Raw genomic sequence first — 23,066 nt, 5'->3', positions numbered from 1 at the left:
GGAGGTAGTAGCTCCAACTCGGTTTGACAGTGAAAACTGCAGGAACTTCAAACCGGCACTAGGAAACAGACTGAGAAAGCAGAGAAAAAGTGTCTCCTGCAACCCGTTCCCTTGGTGCTAGATGAAAGAACGTCTCTCCACTTGGTCAGTTCTGAGAGGTACGTGTGTGTGAAAGCCGTCCTTCAGCTAGCTTGTTGGGAACACAAAGTTTCTTTTCAGTTGAAAACTCCATTCCATACATATATATGGGGAGGTACTAGCTCCAACTCGGTTTGACAGTGAAAACTGCAGGAACTTCGAACCGGCACTAGGAAACAGACTGAGAAAGCAGAGAAAAAGTGTCTCCTGCAACCCGTTCCCTTGGTGCTAGATGAACGAACGTCTCTCCACTTGCTCAGTTCTGAGAGATAAGTGTGTGTGAAAGCCGTCCTTCACCTATCTTGTTCGGAACACAAAGTTTCTTTTCAGTTGCAAACTCCATTCCATACATATATATGGGGAGGTAGTAGCTCCAACTCGGTTTGACAGTGAAAACTGCAGGAACTTCAAACCAGCACTAGGAAACAGACTGAGAAAGCAGACAAAAAGTGTCTCCTGCAACCCGTTCCCTTCGTGCTAGATGAACCAACGTCTCTCCACTTGCTCAGTTCTGAGAGATAAGTGTGTGTGAAAGCCGTCCTTCACATATCTTGATGGGAACACAAAGTTTCTTTTCAGTTGCAAACTCCATTCCATACATATATATGGGGAGGTACTAGTTCCAACTTGGTTTGACAGTGAAAACTGCAGGAACTTCAAACCGGCACTAGGAAACAGACTGAGAAAGCAGAGAAAAAGTGTCTCCTGCAACCCGTTACATTGGTGCTTGTTGAACGAACGTCTCTCCACTTGGTCAGTTCTGAGAGATAAGTGTGAGTGAAAGCCGTGCTTCACCTAGCTTGTTGGGAACTCAAAGTTTCTTTTTAATTGCAAACTCCATTCCATACATATATATGGGGAGGTAGTAGCTCCAACTCGATTTGACAGTGAAAACTGCAGGAACTTCAAACCGGCACTAGGAAACAGACTGAGAAAGCAGAGAAAAGGTGTCTCCTGCAACCCGTTCCCTTGGTGCTACATGAAAGAACGTCTCTCCACTTGGTCAGTTCTGAGAGATAAGTGTGTGTGAAAGCCGTCCTTCAGCTAGATTGTTGGGAACACAAAGTTTCTTTTCAGTTGCAAACTCCATTCCATACATATATATGGGGAGGTACTAGCTCCAACTCGGTTTGACAGTGAAAACTTCAGGAACTTCAAACCGGCACTAGGAAACAGACAGAGAAAGCAGAGAAAAAGTGTCTCCTGCAACCCGTTCCCTTGGTGCTAGATGAACGAACGTCTCTCCACTTGCTCAGTTCTGAGAGATAAGTGTGTGTGAAAGCCGTCCTTCAGCTAGCTTGATGGGAACACAAAGTTTCTTTTCAGTTGCAAACTCCATTCCATACATATATATGGGGAGGTACTAGCTCCAACTCGGTTTTACAGTGAAAACTGCAGGAACTTCAAACCGGCACTAGGAAACAGACTGAGAAAGCAGAGAAGAAGTGTCTCCTGCAACCCGTTCCCTTGGTGCTAGATGAACGAACGTCTCTCCACTTGCTCAGTTCTGAGAGATAAGTGTGTGTGAAAGCCGTCCTTCAGCTAGCTTGTTGGGAACACAAAGTTTCTTTTCAGTTGCAAACTCCATTCCATACATATATATGGGGAGGTAGTAGCTCCAACTCGGTTTGACAGTGAAAACTGCAGGAACTTCAAACCGGCACTAGGAAACAGACTGAGAAAGCAGAGAAGAAGTGTCTCCTGCAACCCGTTCCCTTGGTGCTAGATGAACGAACGTCTCTCCACTTGCTCAGTTCTGAGAGATAAGTGTGTGTGAAAGCCGTCCTTCACCTATCTTGTTGGGAACACAAAGTTTCTTTTAAGTTGCAAACTCCATTCATTACATATATATGGGGAGGTAGTAGCTCCAACTCGGTTTGACAGTGAAAACTGCAGGAACTTCAAACCGGCACTAGGAAACAGACTGAGAAAGCAGAGAAAAAATGTCTCCTGCAACCCGCTCCCTTGGCGCTACATGAACGAACGTCTCTCCACTTGCTCAGTTCTGAGAGATAAGTGTGTGTGAAAGCCGTCCTTCAGCTAGCTTGTTGGGAACACAAAGTTTCTTTTCAGTTGCAAACTCCATTCCATACATATATATGGGGAGGTACTAGCTCCAACACGGTTTTACAGTGAAAACTGCAGGAACTTCAAACCGGCACTAGGAAACAGACTGAGAAAGCAGAGAAGAAGTGTCTCCTGCAACCCGTTCCCTTGGTGCTAGATGAACGAACGTCTCTCCACTTGCTCAGTTCTGAGAGATAAGTGTGTGTGAAAGCCGTCCTTCAGCTAGCTTGATGGGAACACAAAGTTTCTTTTCAGTTGCAAACTCCATTCCATACATATATATGGGGAGGTAGTAGCTCCAACTCGGTTTGACAGTGAAAACTGCAGGAACTTCAAACCGGCACTAGGAAACAGACTGAGAAAGCAGAGAAGAAGTGTCTCCTGCAACCCGTTCCCTTGGTGCTAGATGAACGAACGTCTCTCCACTTGCTCAGTTCTGAGAGATAAGTGTGTTTGAAAGCCGTCCTTCACATATCTTGTTGGGAACACAAAGTTTCTTTTAAGTTGCAAACTCCATTCATTACATATATATGGGGAGGTAGTAGCTCCAACTCGGTTGGACAGTGAAAACTGCAGGAACTTCAAACCGGCACTAGGAAACAGACTGAGAAAGCAGAGAAAAAATGTCTCCTGCAACCCGCTCCCTTGGTGCTACATGAACGAACGTCTCTCCACTTGCTCAGTTCTGAGAGATAAGTGTGTGTGAAAGCCGTCCTTCACCTAGCTTTTTGGGAACACAAAGTTTCTTTTAAGTTGCAAACTCCATTCATTACATATATATGGGGAGGTAGTAGCTCCAACTCGGTTTGAGAGTGAAAACTGCAGGAACTTCAAACCGGCACTAGGAAACAGACTGAGAAAGCAGAGAAAAAATGTCTCCTGCAACCCGCTCCCTTGGCGCTACATGAACGAACGTCTCTCCACTTGCTCAGTTCTGAGAGATAAGTGTGTGTGAAAGCCGTCCTTCAGCTAGCTTGTTGGGAACACAAAGTTTCTTTTCAGTTGCAAACTCCATTCCATACATATATATGGGGAGGTACTAGCTCCAACTCGGTTTGACAGTGAAAACTGCAGGAACTTCAAACCGGCACTAGGAAACAGACTGAGAAAGCAGAGAAGAAGGGTCTCCTGCAACCCGTTCCCTTGGTGCTAGATGAACGAACGTCTCTCCACTTGCTCAGTTCTGAGAGATAAGTGTGTGTGAAAGCCGTCCTTCAGCTAGCTTGTTGGGAACACAAAGTTTCTTTTCAGTTGCAAACTCCATTCCATACATATATATGGGGAGGTAGTAGCTCCAACTCTGTTTGACAGTGAAAACTGCAGGAACTTCAAACCGGCACTAGGAAACAGACTGAGAAAGCAGAGAAGAAGTGTCTCCTGCAACCCGTTCCCTTGGTGCTAGATGAATGAACGTCTCTCCACTTGCTCAGTTCTGAGAGTTAAGTGTGTGTGAAAGCCGTCCTTCACCTATCTTGTTGGGAACACAAAGTTTCTTTTAAGTTGCAAACTCCATTCATTACATATATATGGGGAGGTAGTAGCTCCAACTCGGTTGGACAGTGAAAACTGCAGGAACTTCAAACCGGCACTAGGAAACAGACTGAGAAAGCAGAGAAAAAATGTCTCCTGCAACCCGCTCCCTTGGTGCTACATGAACGAACGTCTCTCCACTTGCTCAGTTCTGAGAGATAAGTGTGTGTGAAAGCCGTCCTTCACCTAGCTTTTTGGGAACACAAAGTTTCTTTTCAGTTGCAAACTCCATTCCATAAATATATATGGGGAGGTAGTAGCTCCAACTCGGTTTGACAGTGAAAACTGCAGGAACTTCAAACCGGCACTAGGAAACAGACTGAGAAAGCAGAGAAAAAGTGTCTCCTGCAACCCGTTCCCTTGGTGCTAGATGAAAGAACGTCTCTCCACTTGCTCAGTTCTGAGAGATAATTGTGTGTGAAAGCCGTCCTTCACCTAGCTTGTTGGGAACACAAAGTTTCTTTTCAGTTGCAAACTCCATTCCATACATATATATGGGGAGGTACTAGCTCCAACTCGGTTTGACAGTGAAAACTGCAAGAACTTCAAACCGGCACTAGGAAACAGACTGAGAAAGCAGAGAAAAAGTGTCTCCTGCCACCCGTTCCCTTGGTGCTAGATGAACGAACGTCTCTCCACTTGCTCAGTTCTGAGAGATAAGTGTGTGTGAAAGCCGTCCTTCAGCTAGCTTGTTGGGAAGACAAAGTTTCTTTTCAGTTGCAAACTCCATTCCATACATATATATGGGGAGGTACTAGCTCCAAATCGGTTTGACATTGAAAACTGCAGGAACTTCAAACCGGCACTAGGAAACAGACTGAGAAAGCAGAGAAAAAGTGTCTCCTGCAACCCGTTCCCTTGGTGCTAGATGAACGAACGTCTCTCCACTTGCTCAGTTCTGAGAGATAAGTGTGTGTGAAAGCCGTCCTTCAGCTAGCCTGTTGGGAACACAAAGTTTCTTTTCAGTAGCAAACTCCATTCCATACATATATATGGGGAGGTACTAGCTCCAACTCGGTTTGACAGTGAAAACTGCAGGAACTTCAAACCGGCACTAGGAAACAGACTGAGAAAGCAGAGAAAAAGTGTCTCCTGCCACCCGTTCCCTTGGTGCTAGATGAACGAACGTCTCTCCACTTGCTCAGTTCTGAGAGATAAGTGTGTGTGAAAGCCGTCCTTCACCTATCTTGTTGGGAACACAAAGTTTCTTTTAAGTTGCAAACTCCATTCATTACATATATATGGGGAGGTAGTAGCTCCAACTCGGTTTGACAGTGAAAACTGCAGGAACTTCAAACCGGCACTAGGAAACAGACTGAGAAAGCAGAGAAAAAGTATCTCCTGCAACCCGCTCCCTTGGTGCTACATAAACGAACGTCTCTCCACTTGCTCAGTTCTGAGAGATAAGTGTGTGTGAAAGCCGCCCTTCACCTAGCTTTTTGGGAACACAAAGTTTCTTTTCAGTTGCAAACTCCATTCCATAAATATATATGGGGAGGTAGTAGCTCCAACTCGGTTTGACAGTGAAAACTGCAGGAACTTCAAACCGGCACTAGGAAACAGACTGAGAAAGCAGAGAAAAAGTGTCTCCTGCAACCCGTTCCCTTGGTGCTAGATGAAAGAACGTCTCTCCACTTGCTCAGTTCTGAGAGATAAGTGTGTGTGAAAGCCGTCCTTCACCTAGCTTGTTGGGAACACAAAGATTCTTTTCAGTTGCAAACTCCATTCCATACATATATATGGGGAGGTACTAGCTCCAACTCGTTTTGACAGTGAAAACTGCAAGAACTTCAAACCGGCACTAGGAAACAGACTGAGAAAGCAGAGAAAAAGTGTCTCCTGCCACCCGTTCCCTTGGTGCTAGATGAACGAACGTCTCTCCACTTGCTCAGTTCTGAGAGATAAGTGTGTGTGAAAGCCGTCCTTCAGCTAGCTTGTGGGGAAGACAAAGTTTCTTTTCAGTTGCAAACTCCATTCCATACATATATATGGGGAGGTACTAGCTCCAACTCGGTTTTACAGTGAAAACTGCAGGAACTTCAAACCGGCACTAGGAAACAGACTGAGAAAGCAGAGAAAAAGTGTCTCCTGCAACCCGTTCCCTTGGTGCTAGATGAACGAAAGTCTCTCCACTTGCTCAGTTCTGAGAGATAAGTGTGTGTGAAAGCCGTCCTTCAGCTAGCTTGTGGGGAAGACAAAGTTTCTTTTCAGTTGCAAACTCCATTCCATACATATATATGGGGAGGTACTAGCTCCAACTCGGTTTGACATTGAAAACTGCAGGAACTTCAAACCGGCACTAGGAAACAGACTGAGAAAGCAGAGAAAAAGTGTCTCCTGCAACCCGTTCCCTTGGTGCTAGATGAACGAAAGTCTCTCCACTTGCTCAGTTCTGAGAGATAAGTGTGTGTGAAAGCCGTCCTTCACCTAGCTTTTTGGGAACACAAAGTTTCTTTTCAGTTGCAAACTCCATTCCATACATATATATGGGGAGGTAGTAGCTCCAACTCGGTTTGACAGTGAAAACTGCAGGAACTTCAAACCGGCACTAGGAAACAGACTGAGAAAGCAGAGAAGAAGTTTCTCCTGCAACCCGTTCCCTTGGTGCTAGATGAACGAACGTCTCTCCACTTGCTCAGTTCTGAGAGATAAGTGTGTGTGAAAGCCGTCCTTCACCTATCTTGTTGGGAATACAAAGTTTCTTTTAAGTTGCAAACTCCATTCATTACATATATATGGGGAGGTAGTAGCTCCAACTCGGTTGGACAGTGAAAACTGCAGGAACTTCAAACCGGCACTAGGAAACAGACTGAGAAAGCAGAGAAAAAATGTCTCCTGCAACCCGCTCCCTTGGTGCTACATGAACGAACGTCTCTCCACTTGCTCAGTTCTGAGAGATAAGTGTGTGTGAAAGCCGTCCTTCACCTAGCTTTTTGGGAACACAAAGTTTCTTTTAAGTTGCAAACTCCATTCATTACATATATATGGGGAGGTAGTAGCTCCAACTCGGTTTGACAGTGAAAACTGCAGGAACTTCAAACCGGCACTAGGAAACAGACTGAGAAAGCAGAGAAAAAATGTCTCCTGCAACCCGCTCCCTTGGCGCTACATGAACGAACGTCTCTCCACTTGCTCAGTTCTGAGAGATAAGTGTGTGTGAAAGCCGTCCTTCAGCTAGCTTGTTGGGAACACAAAGTTTCTTTTCAGTTGCAAACTCCATTCCATACATATATATGGGGAGGTACTAGCTCCAACTCGGTTTGACAGTGAAAACTGCAGGAACTTCAAACCGGCACTAGGAAACAGACTGAGAAAGCAGAGAAGAAGTGTCTCCTGCAACCCGTTCCCTTGGTGCTAGATGAACGAACGTCTCTCCACTTGCTCAGTTCTGAGAGATAAGTGTGTGTGAAAGCCGTCCTTCAGCTAGCTTGTTGGGAACACAAAGTTTCTTTTCAGTTGCAAACTCCATTCCATACATATATATGGGGAGGTAGTAGCTCCAACTCGGTTTGACAGTGAAAACTGCAGGAACTTCAAACCGGCACTAGGAAACAGACTGAGAAAGCAGAGAAGAAGTGTCTCCTGCAACCCGTTCCCTTGGTGCTAGATGAACGAACGTCTCTCCACTTGCTCAGTTCTGAGAGATAAGTGTGTGTGAAAGCCGTCCTTCACCTATCTTGTTGGGAACACAAAGTTTCTTTTAAGTTGCAAACTCCATTCATTACATATATATGGGGAGGTAGTAGCTCCAACTCGGTTGGACAGTGAAAACTGCAGGAACTTCAAACCGGCACTAGGAAACAGACTGAGAAAGCAGAGAAAAAATGTCTCCTGCAACCCGCTCCCTTGGTGCTACATGAACGAACGTCTCTCCACTTGCTCAGTTCTGAGAGATAAGTGTGTGTGAAAGCCGTCCTTCACCTAGCTTTTTGGGAACACAAAGTTTCTTTTCAGTTGCAAACTCCATTCCATAAATATATATGGGGAGGTAGTAGCTCCAACTCGGTTTGACAGTGAAAACTGCAGGAACTTCAAACCGGCACTAGGAAACAGACTGAGAAAGCAGAGAAAAAGTGTCTCCTGCAACCCGTTCCCTTGGTGCTAGATGAAAGAACGTCTCTCCACTTGCTCAGTTCTGAGAGATAATTGTGTGTGAAAGCCGTCCTTCACCTAGCTTGTTGGGAACACAAAGTTTCTTTTCAGTTGCAAACTCCATTCCATACATATATATGGGGAGGTACTAGCTCCAACTCGGTTTGACAGTGAAAACTGCAAGAACTTCAAACCGGCACTAGGAAACAGACTGAGAAAGCAGAGAAAAAGTGTCTCCTGCCACCCGTTCCCTTGGTGCTAGATGAACGAACGTCTCTCCACTTGCTCAGTTCTGAGAGATAAGTGTGTGTGAAAGCCGTCCTTCAGCTAGCTTGTTGGGAAGACAAAGTTTCTTTTCAGTTGCAAACTCCATTCCATACATATATATGGGGAGGTACTAGCTCCAACTCGGTTTGACATTGAAAACTGCAGGAACTTCAAACCGGCACTAGGAAACAGACTGAGAAAGCAGAGAAAAAGTGTCTCCTGCAACCCGTTCCCTTGGTGCTAGATGAACGAACGTCTCTCCACTTGCTCAGTTCTGAGAGATAAGTGTGTGTGAAAGCCGCCCTTCAGCTAGCCTGTTGGGAACACAAAGTTTCTTTTCAGTAGCAAACTCCTTTCCATATATATATATGGGGAGGTACTAGCTCCAACTCGGTTTGACAGTGAAAACTGCAGGAACTTCAAACCGGCACTAGGAAACAGACTGAGAAAGCAGAGAAAAAGTGTCTCCTGCCACCCGTTCCCTTGGTGCTAGATGAACGAACGTCTCTCCACTTGCTCAGTTCTGAGAGATAAGTGTGTGTGAAAGCCGTCCTTCACCTATCTTGTTGGGAACACAAAGTTTCTTTTAAGTTGCAAACTCCATTCATTACATATATATGGGGAGGTCGTAGCTCCAACTCGGTTTGACAGTGAAAACTGCAGGAACTTCAAACCGGCACTAGGAAACAGACTGAGAAAGCAGAGAAAAAGTATCTCCTGCAACCCGCTCCCTTGGTGCTACATGAACGAACGTCTCTCCACTTGCTCAGTTCTGAGAGATAAGTGTGTGTGAAAGCCGCCCTTCACCTAGCTTTTTGGGAACACAAAGTTTCTTTTCAGTTGCAAACTCCATTCCATAAATATATATGGGGAGGTAGTAGCTCCAACTCGGTTTGACAGTGAAAACTGCAGGAACTTCAAACCGGCACTAGGAAACAGACTGAGAAAGCAGAGAAAAAGTGTCTCCTGCAACCCGTTCCCTTGGTGCTAGATGAAAGAACGTCTCTCCACTTGCTCAGTTCTGAGAGATAAGTGTGTGTGAAAGCCGTCCTTCACCTAGCTTGTTGGGAACACAAAGTTTCTTTTCAGTTGCAAACTCCATTCCATACATATATATGGGGAGGTACTAGCTCCAACTCGTTTTGACAGTGAAAACTGCAAGAACTTCAAACCGGCACTAGGAAACAGACTGAGAAAGCAGAGAAAAAGTGTCTCCTGCCACCCGTTCCCTTGGTGCTAGATGAACGAACGTCTCTCCACTTGCTCAGTTCTGAGAGATAAGTGTGTGTGAAAGCCGTCCTTCAGCTAGCTTGTGGGGAAGACAAAGTTTCTTTTCAGTTGCAAACTCCATTCCATACATATATATGGGGAGGTACTAGCTCCAACTCGGTTTGACATTGAAAACTGCAGGAACTTCAAACCGGCACTAGGAAACAGACTGAGAAAGCAGAGAAAAAGTGTCTCCTGCAACCCGTTCCCTTGGTGCTAGATGAACGAAAGTCTCTCCACTTGCTCAGTTCTGAGAGATAAGTGTGTGTGAAAGCCGTCCTTCAGCTAGCCTGTTGGGAACACAAAGTTTCTTTTCAGTAGCAAACTCCATTCCATACATATATATGGGGAGGTACTAGCTCCAACTCGGTTTGACAGTGAAAACTGCAGGAACTTCAAACCGGCACTAGGAAACAGACTGAGAAAGCAGAGAAAAAGTGTCTCCTGCAACCCGTTCCCATGGTGCTAGATGAACGAACGTCTCTCCACTTGCTCAGTTCTGAGAGATAAGTGTGTGTGAAAGCCGTACTTCACCTATCTTGTTGGGAACACAAAGTTTCTTTTCAGTTGCAAACTCCATTCCTTACATATATATGGGGAGGTAGTAGCTCCAACTCGGTTTGACAGTGAAAACTGCAGGAACTTCAAACCAGCACTAGGAAACAGACTGAGAAAGCAGAGAAAAAGTATCTCCTGCAACCCGTTCCCCTGGTGCTAGATGAACGAACGTTTCGCCACTTGCTCAGTTCTGAGAGATAAGTGTGTGTGAAAGCCGTCCTTCACCTAGATTGTTGGGAACACAAAGTTTCTTTTCAGTTGCAAAATCCATTCCATACATATATATGGGGAGGAACTAGCTCCAACTCGTTTTGACAGTGAAAACTGCAGGAACTTCAAACCGGCACTAGGAAACAGACTGAGAAAGCAGAGAAAAAATGTCTCCTGCAACCCGTTCCCTTGGTGCTACATGAACGATCGTCTCTCCACTTGCTCAGTTCTGAGAGATAAGTGTGTGTGAAAGCCGTCCTTCACCTAGATTGTTGGGAACACAAAGTTTCTTTTCAGTTGCAAACTCCATTCCATACATATATATGGGGAGGTAGTAGCTCCAATTCGATTTTACAGTGAAAACTGCAGGAACTTCAAACCGGCACTAGGAAACAGACTGAGAAAGCAGAGAAGAAGTGTCTCCTGCAACCCGTTCCCTTGGTGCTAGATGAAAGAACGTCTCTCCACTTGCTCAGTTCTGAGAGATAAGTGTGTGTGAAAGCCGTCCTTCACCTAGCTTGTTGGGAACACAAAGTTTCTTTTCAGTTGCAAACTCCATTCCATAAATATATATGGGGAGGTAGTAGCTCCAACTCGGTTTTACAGTGAAAACTGCAGGAACTTCAAACCGGCACTAGGAAACAGACTGAGAAAGCAGAGAAAAAGTGTCTCCTGCAACCCGGTCCCTTCGTGCTAGATGAAAGAACGTCTCTCCACTTGCTCAGTTCTGAGAGATAAGTGTGTGTGAAAGCCGTACTTCACCTATCTTGTTGGGAACACAAAGTTTCTTTTCAGTTGCAAACTCCATTCCTTACATATATATCGGGAGGTAGTAGCTCCAACTCGGTTTGACAGTGAAAACTGCAGGAACTTCCAACCGGCACTAGGAAACAGACTGAGAAAGCAGAGAAAAAGTATCTCCTGCAACCCGTTCCCCTGGTGCTAGATGAACGAACGTTTCGCCACTTGCTCAGTTCTGAGAGATAAGTGTGTGTGAAAGCCGTCCTTCACCTAGATTGTTGGGAACACAAAGTTTCTTTTCAGTTGCAAACTCCATTCCATACATATATATGGGGAGGAACTAGCTCCAACTCGGTTTGACAGTGAAAACTGCAGGAACTTCAAACCGGCACTAGGAAACAGACTGAGAAAGCAGAGAAAAAATGTCTCCTGCAACCCGCTCCCTTGGCGCTACATGAACGAACGTCTCTCCACTTGCTCAGTTCTGAGAGATAAGTGTGTGTGAAAGCCGTCCTTCAGCTAGCTTGTTGGGAACACAAAGTTTCTTTTCAGTTGCAAACTCCATTCCATACATATATATGGGGAGGTACTAGCTCCAACTCGGTTTTACAGTGAAAACTGCAGGAACTTCAAACCGGCACTAGGAAACAGACTGAGAAAGCAGAGAAGAAGTGTCTCCTGCAACCCGTTCCCTTGGTGCTAGATGAACGAACGTCTCTCCACTTGCTCAGTTCTGAGAGATAAGTGTGTGTGAAAGCCGTCCTTCAGCTAGCTTGTTGGGAACACAAAGTTTCTTTTCAGTTGCAAACTCCATTCCATACATATATATGGGGAGGTAGTAGCTCCAACTCGGTTTGACAGTGAAAACTGCAGGAACTTCAAACCGGCACTAGGAAACAGACTGAGAAAGCAGAGAAGAAGTGTCTCCTGCAACCCGTTCCCTTGGTGCTAGATGAACGAACGTCTCTCCACTTGCTCAGTTCTGAGAGATAAGTGTGTGTGAAAGCCGTCCTTCACCAATCTTGTTGGGAACACAAAGTTTCTTTTAAGTTGCAAACTCCATTCATTACATATATATGGGGAGGTAGTAGCTCCAACTCGGTTGGACAGTGAAAACTGCAGGAACTTCAAACTGGCACTAGGAAACAGACTGAGAAAGCAGAGAAAAAATGTCTCCTGCAACCCGCTCCCTTGGTGCTACATGAACGAACGTCTCTCCACTTGCTCAGTTCTGAGAGATAAGTGTGTGTGAAAGCCGTCCTTCACCTAGCTTTTTGGGAACACAAAGTTTCTTTTAAGTTGCAAACTCCATTCATTACATATATATGGGGAGGTAGTAGCTCCAACTCGGTTTGACAGTGAAAACTGCAGGAACTTCAAACCGGCACTAGGAAACAGACTGAGAAAGCAGAGAAAAAATGTCTCCTGCAACCCGCTCCCTTGGCGCTACATGAACGAACGTCTCTCCACTTGCTCAGTTCTGAGAGATAAGTGTGTGTGAAAGCCGTCCTTCAGCTAGCTTGTTGGGAACACAAAGTTTCTTTTCAGTTGCAAACTCCATTCCATACATATATATGGGGAGGTACTAGCTCCAACTCGGTTTGACAGTGAAAACTGCAGGAACTTCAAACCGGCACTAGGAAACAGACTGAGAAAGCAGAGAAGAAGTGTCTCCTGCAACCCGTTCCCTTGGTGCTAGATGAACGAACGTCTCTCCACTTGCTCAGTTCTGAGAGATAAGTGTGTGTGAAAGCCGTCCTTCAGCTAGCATGTTGGGAACACAAAGTTTCTTTTCAGTTGCAAACTCCATTCCATACATATATATGGGGAGGTAGTAGCTCCAACTCGGTTTGACAGTGAAAACTGCAGGAACTTCAAACCGGCACTAGGAAACAGACTGAGAAAGCAGAGAAGAAGTGTCTCATGCAACCCGTTCCCTTGGTGCTAGATGAACGAACGTCTCTCCACTTGCTCAGTTCTGAGAGATAAGTGTGTGTGAAAGCCGTCCTTCAGCTAGCTTGTTGGGAACACAAAGTTTCTTTTCAGTTGCAAACTCCATTCCATACATATATATGGGGAGGTACTAGCTCCAACTCGGTTTGACAGTGAAAACTGCAGGAACTTCAAACCGGCACTAGGAAACAGACTGAGAAAGCAGAGAAGAAGTGTCTCCTGCAACCCGTTCCCTTGGTGCTAGATGAACGAACGTCTCTCCACTTGCTCAGTTCTGAGAGATAAGTGTGTGTGAAAGCCGTCCTTCAGCTAGCTTGTTGGGAACACAAAGTTTCTTTTCAGTTGCAAACTCCATTCCATACATATATATGGGGAGGTACTAGCTCCAACTCGGTTTGACAGTGAAAACTGCAAGAACTTCAAACCGGCACTAGGAAACAGACTGAGAAAGCAGAGAAAAAGTGTCTCCTGCCACCCGTTCCCTTGGTGCTAGATGAACGAACGTCTCTCCACTTGCTCAGTTCTGAGAGTTAAGTGTGTGTGAAAGCCGTCCTTCAGCTAGCTTGTTGGGAAGACAAAGTTTCTTTTCAGTTGCAAACTCCATTCCATACATATATATGGGGAGGTACTAGCTCCAACTCGGTTTGACATTGAAAACTGCAGGAACTTCAAACCGGCACTAGGAAACAGACTGAGAAAGCAGAGAAAAAGTGTCTCCTGCAACCCGTTCCCTTGGTGCTAGATGAACGAACGTCTCTCCACTTGCTCAGTTCTGAGAGATAAGTGTGTGTGAAAGCCGTCCTTCAGCTAGCCTGTTGGGAACACAAAGTTTCTTTTCAGTAGCAAACTCCATTCCATACATATATATGGGGAGGTACTAGCTCCAAATCGGTTTGACAGTGAAAACTGCAAGAACTTCAAACCGGCACTAGGAAACAGACTGAGAAAGCAGAGAAAAAGTGTCTCCTGCCACCCGTTCCCTTGGTGCTAGATGAACGAACGTCTCTCCACTTGCTCAGTTCTGAGAGTTAAGTGTGTGTGAAAGCCGTCCTTCAGCTAGCTTGTTGGGAAGACAAAGTTTCTTTTCAGTTGCAAACTCCATTCCATACATATATATGGGGAGGTACTAGCTCCAACTCGGTTTGACATTGAAAACTGCAGGAACTTCAAACCGGCACTAGGAAACAGACTGAGAAAGCAGAGAAAAAGTGTCTCCTGCAACCCGTTCCCTTGGTGCTAGATGAACGAACGTCTCTCCACTTGCTCAGTTCTGAGAGATAAGTGTGTGTGAAAGCCGTCCTTCAGCTAGCCTGTTGGGAACACAAAGTTTCTTTTCAGTAGCAAACTCCATTCCATACATATATATGGGGAGGTACTAGCTCCAAATCGGTTTGACAGTGAAAACTGCAGGAACTTCATACCGGCACTAGGAAACAGACTGAGAAAGCAGAGAAAAAGTGTCTCCTGCCACCCGTTCCCTTGGTGCTAGATGAACGAACGTCTCTCCACTTGCTCAGTTCTGAGAGATAAGTGTGTGTGAAAGCCGTCCTTCAGCTAGCTTGTTGGGAACACAAAGTTTCTTTTCAGTTGCAAACTCCATTCCATACATATATATGGGGAGGTACTAGCTCCAACTCGGTTTGACAGTGAAAACTGCAGGAACTTCAAACCGGCACTAGGAAACAGACTGAGAAAGCAGAGAAGAAGTGTCTCCTGCAACCCGTTCCCTTGGTGCTAGATGAACGAACGTCTCTCCACTTGCTCAGTTCTGAGAGATAAGTGTGTGTGAAAGCCGTCCTTCAGCTAGCATGTTGGGAACACAAAGTTTCTTTTCAGTTGCAAACTCCATTCCATACATATATATGGGGAGGTAGTAGCTCCAACTCGGTTTGACAGTGAAAACTGCAGGAACTTCAAACCGGCACTAGGAAACAGACTGAGAAAGCAGAGAAGAAGTGTCTCATGCAACCCGTTCCCTTGGTGCTAGATGAACGAACGTCTCTCCACTTGCTCAGTTCTGAGAGATAAGTGTGTGTGAAAGCCGTCCTTCAGCTAGCTTGTTGGGAACACAAAGTTTCTTTTCAGTTGCAAACTCCATTCCATACATATATATGGGGAGGTACTAGCTCCAACTCGGTTTGACAGTGAAAACTGCAGGAACTTCAAACCGGCACTAGGAAACAGACTGAGAAAGCAGAGAAGAAGTGTCTCCTGCAACCCGTTCCCTTGGTGCTAGATGAACGAACGTCTCTCCACTTGCTCAGTTCTGAGAGATAAGTGTGTGTGAAAGCCGTCCTTCAGCTAGCTTGTTGGGAACACAAAGTTTCTTTTCAGTTGCAAACTCCATTCCATACATATATATGGGGAGGTACTAGCTCCAACTCGGTTTGACAGTGAAAACTGCAAGAACTTCAAACCGGCACTAGGAAACAGACTGAGAAAGCAGAGAAAAAGTGTCTCCTGCCACCCGTTCCCTTGGTGCTAGATGAACGAACGTCTCTCCACTTGCTCAGTTCTGAGAGTTAAGTGTGTGTGAAAGCCGTCCTTCAGCTAGCTTGTTGGGAAGACAAAGTTTCTTTTCAGTTGCAAACTCCATTCCATACATATATATGGGGAGGTACTAGCTCCAACTCGGTTTGACATTGAAAACTGCAGGAACTTCAAACCGGCACTAGGAAACAGACTGAGAAAGCAGAGAAAAAGTGTCTCCTGCAACCCGTTCCCTTGGTGCTAGATGAACGAACGTCTCTCCACTTGCTCAGTTCTGAGAGATAAGTGTGTGTGAAAGCCGTCCTTCAGCTAGCCTGTTGGGAACACAAAGTTTCTTTTCAGTAGCAAACTCCATTCCATACATATATATGGGGAGGTACTAGCTCCAAATCGGTTTGACAGTGAAAACTGCAAGAACTTCAAACCGGCACTAGGAAACAGACTGAGAAAGCAGAGAAAAAGTGTCTCCTGCCACCCGTTCCCTTGGTGCTAGATGAACGAACGTCTCTCCACTTGCTCAGTTCTGAGAGTTAAGTGTGTGTGAAAGCCGTCCTTCAGCTAGCTTGTTGGGAAGACAAAGTTTCTTTTCAGTTGCAAACTCCATTCCATACATATATATGGGGAGGTACTAGCTCCAACTCGGTTTGACATTGAAAACTGCAGGAACTTCAAACCGGCACTAGGAAACAGACTGAGAAAGCAGAGAAAAAGTGTCTCCTGCAACCCGTTCCCTTGGTGCTAGATGAACGAACGTCTCTCCACTTGCTCAGTTCTGAGAGATAAGTGTGTGTGAAAGCCGTCCTTCAGCTAGCCTGTTGGGAACACAAAGTTTCTTTTCAGTAGCAAACTCCATTCCATACATATATATGGGGAGGTACTAGCTCCAAATCGGTTTGACAGTGAAAACTGCAGGAACTTCATACCGGCACTAGGAAACAGACTGAGAAAGCAGAGAAAAAGTGTCTCCTGCCACCCGTTCCCTTGGTGCTAGATGAACGAACGTCTCTCCACTTGCTCAGTTCTGAGAGATAAGTGTGTGTGAAAGCCGTCCTTCACCTATCTTGTTGGGAACACAAAGTTTCTTTTAAGTTGCAAACTCCATTCATTACATATATATGGGGAGGTAGTAGCTCCAACTCGGTTTGACAGTGAAAACTGCAGGAACTTCAAACCGGCACTAGGAAACAGACTGAGAAAGCAGAGAAAAAGTATCTCCTGCAACCCGCTCCCTTGGTGCTACATGAACGAACGTCTCTCCACTTGCTCAGTTCTGAGAGATAAGTGTGTGTGAAAGCCGTCCTTCACCTAGCTTTTTGGGAACACAAAGTTTCTTTTCAGTTGCAAACTCCATTCCATAAATATATATGGGGAGGTAGAAGCTCCAACTCGGTTTGACAGTGAAAACTGCAGGAACTTCAAACCGGCACTAGGAAACAGACTAAGAAAGCAGAGAAAAAGTGTCTCCTGCAACCCGTTCCCTTGGTGCTAGATGAAAGAACGTCTCTCCACTTGCTCAGTTCTGAGAGATAAGTGTGTGTGAAAGCCGTCCTTCACCTAGCTTGTTGGGAACACAAAGTTTCTTTTCAGTTGCAAACTCCATTCCATACATATATATGGGGAGGTACTAGCTCCAACTCGGTATGACAGTGAAAACTGCAAGAACTTCAAACCGGCACTAGGAAACAGACTGAGAAAGCAGAGAAAAAGTGTCTCCTGCCACCCGTTCCCTTGGTGCTAGATGAACGAACGTCTCTCCACTTGCTCAGTTCTGAGAGATAAGTGTGTGTGAAAGCCGTCCTTCAGCTAGCTTGTTGGGAAGACAAAGTTTCTTTTCAGTTGCAAACTCCATTCCATACATATATATGAGGAGGTACTAGCTCCAACTCGGTTTGACATTGAAAACTGCAGGAACTTCAAACCGGCACTAGGAAACAGACTGAGAAAGCAGAGAAAAAATGTCTCCTGCAACCCGTTCCCTTGGTGCTACATGAACGAACGTCTCTCCACTTGCTCAGTTCTGAGAGATAAGTGTGTGTGAAAGCCGTCCTTCACCTAGCTTGTTGGGAACACAAAGTTTCTTTTCAGTTGCAAACTCCATTCCATAAATATATATGGGGCGGTAGTAGCTCCAACTCGGTTTTACAGTGAAAACTGCAGGAACTTCAAACCGGCACTAGGAAACAGACTGAGAAAGCAGAGAAAAAGTGTCTCCTGCAACCTGGTCCCTTCGTGCTAGATGAAAGAACGTCTCTCCACTTGCTCAGTTCTGAGAGATAAGTGTGTGTGAAAGCCGTACTTCACCTATCTTGTTGGGAACACAAAGTTTCTTTTAAGTTGCAAACTCCATTCCTTACATATATATGGGGAGGTAGTAGCTCCAACTCGGTTTGACAGTGAAAACTGCAGGAACTTCAAACCGGCACTAGGAAACAGACTGAGAAAGCAGAGAAAAAGTATCTCCTGCAACCCGTTCCCCTGGTGCTAGATGAACGAACGTTTCGCCACTTGCTCAGTTCTGAGAGATAAGTGTGTGTGAAAGCCGTCCTTCACCTAGATTGTTGGGAACACAAAGTTTCTTTTCAGTTGCAAACTCCATTCCATACATATATATGGGGAGGAACTAGCTCCAACTCGGTTTGACAGTGAAAACTGCAGGAACTTCAAACCGGCACTAGGAAACAGACTGAGAAAGCAGAGAAAAAATGTCTCCTGCAACCCGTTCCCTTGGTGCTACATGAACGATCGTCTCTCCACTTGCTCAGTTCTGAGAGATAAGTGTGTGTGAAAGCCGTCCTTCACCTAGCTTGTTGGGAACACATAGTTTCTTTTCAGTTGCAAACTCCCTTCCATACATATATATGGGGAGGTAGTAGCTCCAACTCGGTTTTACAGTGAAAACTGCAGGAACTTCCAACCGGCACTAGGAAACAGACTGAGAAAGCAGAGAAAAAGTGTATCCTGCAACCCGTTCCCTTGGTGCTAGATGAAAGAACGTCTCTCCACTTGCTCAGTTCTGAGAGATAAGTGTGTGTGAAAGCCGTACTTCACCTATCTTGTTGGGAACACAAAGTTTCTTTTCAGTTGCAAACTCCATTCCTTACATATATATGGGGAGGTAGTAGCTCCAACTGGGTTTGACAGTGAAAACTGCAGGAACTTCAAACCAGCACTAGGAAACAGACTGAGAAAGCAGAGAAAAAGTATCTCCTGCAACCCGTTCCCCTGGTGCTAGATGAACGAACGTTTCGCCACTTGCTCAGTTCTGAGAGATAAGTGTGTGTGAAAGCCGTCCTTCACCTAGATTGTTGGGAACACAAAGTTTCTTTTCAGTTGCAAAATCCATTCCATACATATATATGGGGAGGAACTAGCTCCAACTCGGTTTGACAGTGAAAACTGCAGGAACTTCAAACCGGCACTAGGAAACAGACTGAGAAAGCAGAGAAAAAATGTCTCCTGCAACCCGTTCCCTTGGTGCTACATGAACGATCGTCTCTCCACTTGCTCAGTTCTGAGAGATAAGTGTGTGTGAAAGCCGTCCTTCACCTAGCTTGTTGGGAACACAAAGTTTCTTTTCAGTTGCAAACTCCATTCCATACATATATATGGGGAGGTAGTAGCTCCAACTCGGTTTTACAGTGAAAACTGCAGGAACTTCAAACCGGCACTAGGAAACAGACTGAGAAAGCAGAGAAGAAGTGTCTCCTGCAACCCGTTCCCTTGGTGCTAGATGAAAGAACGTCTCTCCACTTGCTCAGTTCTGAGAGATAAGTGTGTGTGAAAGCCATCCTTCACTTAGCTTGTTGGGAACACAAAGTTTCTTTTCAGTTGCAAACTCCATTCCATACATATATATGGGGAGGTACTAGCTCCAACTCGGTTTTACAGTGAAAACTGCAGGAACTTCAAACCGGCACTAGGAAACAGACTGAGAAAGCAGAGAAAAAGTGTCTCCTGCAACCCGTTCCCTTGGTGCTAGATGAACGAACGTCTCTCCACTTGCTCAGTTCTGAGAGAGAAGTGTGTGTGAAAGCCGACCTTCACCTAGCTTGTTGGGAACACAAGGTTTCTTTTCAGTTGCAAACTCCATTCCTTACATATATATGGGGAGGTAGAAGCTCCAACACGGTTTGACAGTGAAAACTGCAAGAACTTCAAACCAGCACTAGGAAACAGACTGAGAAAGCAGAGAAAAAGTATCTCCTGCAACCCGTTCCCCTGGTGCTAGATGAACGAACGTTTCGCCACTTGCTCAGTTCTGAGAGGTAAGTGTGTGTGAAAGCCGTCCTTCACCTAGATTGTTGGGAACACAAAGTTTCTTTACAGTTGCAAACTCCATTCCATACATATATATGGGGAGGAACTAGCTCCAACTCGGTTTGACAGTGAAAACTGCAGGAACTTCAAACCGGCACTAGGAAACAGACTGAGAAAGCAGAGAAAAAATGTCTCCTACAACCCGTTCCCTTGGTGCTAGATGAACGAACGTCTCTCCACTTGCTCAGTTCTGAGAGATAAGTGTGTGTGAAAGCCGTCCTTCACCTAGCTTGTTGGGAACACAAAGTTTCTTTTAAGTTGCAAACTCCATTCCATAAATATATATGGGGAGGTAGTAGCTCCAACTCGGTTTTACAGTGAAAACTGCAGGAACTTCAAACCGGCACTAGGAAACAGACTGAGAAAGCAGAGAAAAAGTGTCTCCTGCAACCCGTTCCCTTGGTGCTAGATGAAAGAACGTCTCTCCACTTGCTCAGTTCTGAGAGATAAGTGTGTGTGAAAGCCGTCCTTCACCTAGCTTGTTGGGAACACAAAGTTTCTTTTCAGTTGCAAACTCCATTCCATACATATATATGGGGAGGTACTAGCTCCAACTCGGTTTTACAGTGAAAACTGCAGGAACTTCAAACCGGCACTAGGAAACAGACTGAGAAAGCAGAGAAAAAGTGTCTCCTGCAACCCGGTCCCTTCGTGCTAGATGAAAGAACGTCTCTCCACTTGCTCAGTTCTGAGAGATAAGTGTGTGTGAAAGCCGTACTTCACCTATCTTGTTGGGAACACAAAGTTTCTTTTCAGTTGCAAACTCCATTCCTTACATATATATGGGGAGGTAGTAGCTCCAACTCGGTTTGACAGTGAAAACTGCAGGAACTTCAAACCGGCACTAGGAAACAGACTGAGAAAGCAGAGAAAAAGTATCTCCTGCAACCCGTTCCACTGGTGCTAGATGAACGAACGTTTCGCCACTTGCTCAGTTCTGAGAGATAAGTGTGTGTGAAAGCCGTCCTTCACCTAGATTGTTGGGAACACAAAGTTTCTTTTCAGTTACAAACTCCATTCCATACATATATATGGGGAGGAACTAGCTCCAACTCGGTTTGACAGTGAAAACTGCAGGAACTTCAAACCGGCACTAGGAAACAGACTGAGAAAGCAGAGAAAAAATGTCTCCTGCAACCCGTTCCCTTGGTGCTACATGAACGATCGTCTCTCCACTTGCTCAGTTCTGAGAGATAAGTGTGTGTGAAAGCCGTCCTTCACCTAGCTTGTTGGGAACACAAAGTTTCTTTTCACTTGCAAACTCCCTTCCATACATATATATGGGGAGGTAGTAGCTCCAACTCGGTTTTACAGTGAAAACTGCAGGAACTTCCAACCGGCACTAGGAAACAGACTGAGAAAGCAGAGAAAAAGTGTCTCCTGCAACCCGTTCCCTTGGTGCTAGATGAAAGAACGTCTCTCCACTTGCTCAGTTCTGAGAGATAAGTGTGTGTGAAAGCCGTCCTTCACCTAGCTTGTTGGGAACACAAAGTTTCTTTTCAGTTGCAAACTCCATTCCATACATATATATGGGGAGGTACTAGCTCCAACTCGGTTTGACATTGAAAACTGCAGGAACTTCAAACCGGCCCTAGGAAACAGACTGAGAAAGCAGAGAAAAAGTGTCTCCTGCAACCCGTTCCCTGGGTGCTAGATGAACGAACGTCTCTCCACTTGCTCAGTTCTGAGAGATACGTGTGTGTGAAAGCCGTACTTCACCTATCTTGTTGGGAACACAAGGTTTCTTTTCAGTTGCAAACTCCATTCCTTACATATATATGGGGAGGTAGTAGCTCCAACTCGGTTTGACAGTGAAAACTGCAGGAACTTCAAACCAGCACTAGGAAACAGACTGAGAAAGCAGAGAAAAAGTATCTCCTGCAACCCGTTCCCCTGGTGCTAGATGAACGAACGTTTCGCCACTTGCTCAGTTCTGAGAGATAAGTGTGTGTGAAAGCCGTCCTTCACATAGATTGTTGGGAACACAAAGTTTCTTTTCAGTTGCAAACTCCATTCCATACATATATATGGGGAGGAACTAGCTCCAACTCGTTTTGACAGTGAAAACTGCAGGAACTTCAAACCGGCACTAGGAAACAGACTGAGAAAGCAGAGAAAAAATGTCTCCTGCAACCCGTTCCCTTGGTGCTAGATGAACGAACGTCTCTCCACTTGCTCAGTTCTGAGAGATAAGTGTGTGTGTAAGCCGTCCTTCACCTAGCTTGTTGGGAACACAAAGTTTCTTTTCAGTTGCAAACTCCATTCCATAAATATATATGGGGAGGTAGTAGCTCCAACTCGGTTTTACAGTGAAAACTGCAGGAACTTCAAACCGGCACTAGGAAACAGACTGAGAAAGCAGAGAAAAAGTGTCTCCTGCAACCCGTTCCCTTGGTGCTAGATGAAAGAACGTCTCTCCACTTGCTCAGTTCTGAGAGATAAGTGTGTGTGAAAGCCGTCCTTCACCTAGCTTGTTGGGAACACAAAGTTTCTTTTCAGTTGCAAACTCCATTCCATACATATATATGGGGAGGTACTAGCTCCAAATCGGTTTGACAGTGAAAACTGCAGGAACTTCAAACCGGCACTAGGAAACAGACTGAGAAAGCAGAGAAAAAATGTCTCCTGCATCCCGTTCCCTTGGTGCTACATGAACGAACGTCTCTCCACTTGCTCAGTTCTGAGAGATAAGTGTGTGTGAAAGCCATCCTTCACCTAGCTTTTTGGGAACACAAAGTTTCTTTTCAGTTGCAAACTCCATTCCATAAATATATATGGGGAGGTAGTAGCTCCAACTCTGTTTTACAGTGAAAACTGCAGGAACTTCAAACCGGCACTAGGAAACAGACTGAGAAAGCAGAGAAAAAGTGTCTCCTGCAACCCGGTCCCTTCGTGCTAGATGAAAGAACGTCTCTTCACTTGCTCAGTTCTGAGAGATAAGTGTGTGTGAAAGCCGTCCTTCACCTAGCTTGTTGGGAACACAAAGTTTCTTTTCAGTTGCAAACTCCATTCCATACATATATATGGGGAGGTACTAGCTGCAACTCGGTTTGACAGTGAAAACTGCAAGAACTTCAAACCGGCACTAGGAAACAGACTGAGAAAGCAGAGAAAAATTGTCTCCTGCCACCCGTTCCCTTGGTGCTAGATGAACGAACGTCTCTCCACTTGCTCAGTTCTGAGAGATAAGTGTGTGTGAAAGCTGTCCTTCAGCTAGCTTGTTGGGAAGACAAAGTTTCTTTTCAGTTGCAAACTCCATTCCATACATATATATGGGGAGGTACTAGCTCCAACTCGGTTTGACATTGAAAACTGCAGGAACTTCAAACCGGCACTAGGAAACAGACTGAGAAAGCAGAGAAAAAGTGTCTCCTGCAACCCGTTCCCTTGGTGCTAGATGAACGAACGTCTCTCCACTTGCTCAGTTCTGAGAG

The sequence above is a fragment of the Camelus bactrianus genome, chromosome 35 (assembly GCF_048773025.1).
Source record: "Camelus bactrianus isolate YW-2024 breed Bactrian camel chromosome 35, ASM4877302v1, whole genome shotgun sequence".
Classification (NCBI taxonomy): domain Eukaryota; kingdom Metazoa; phylum Chordata; class Mammalia; order Artiodactyla; family Camelidae; genus Camelus; species Camelus bactrianus.
The sequence above is the reverse complement of the archived record's forward strand: the minus strand, read 5'-3'. Positions refer to the sequence as shown.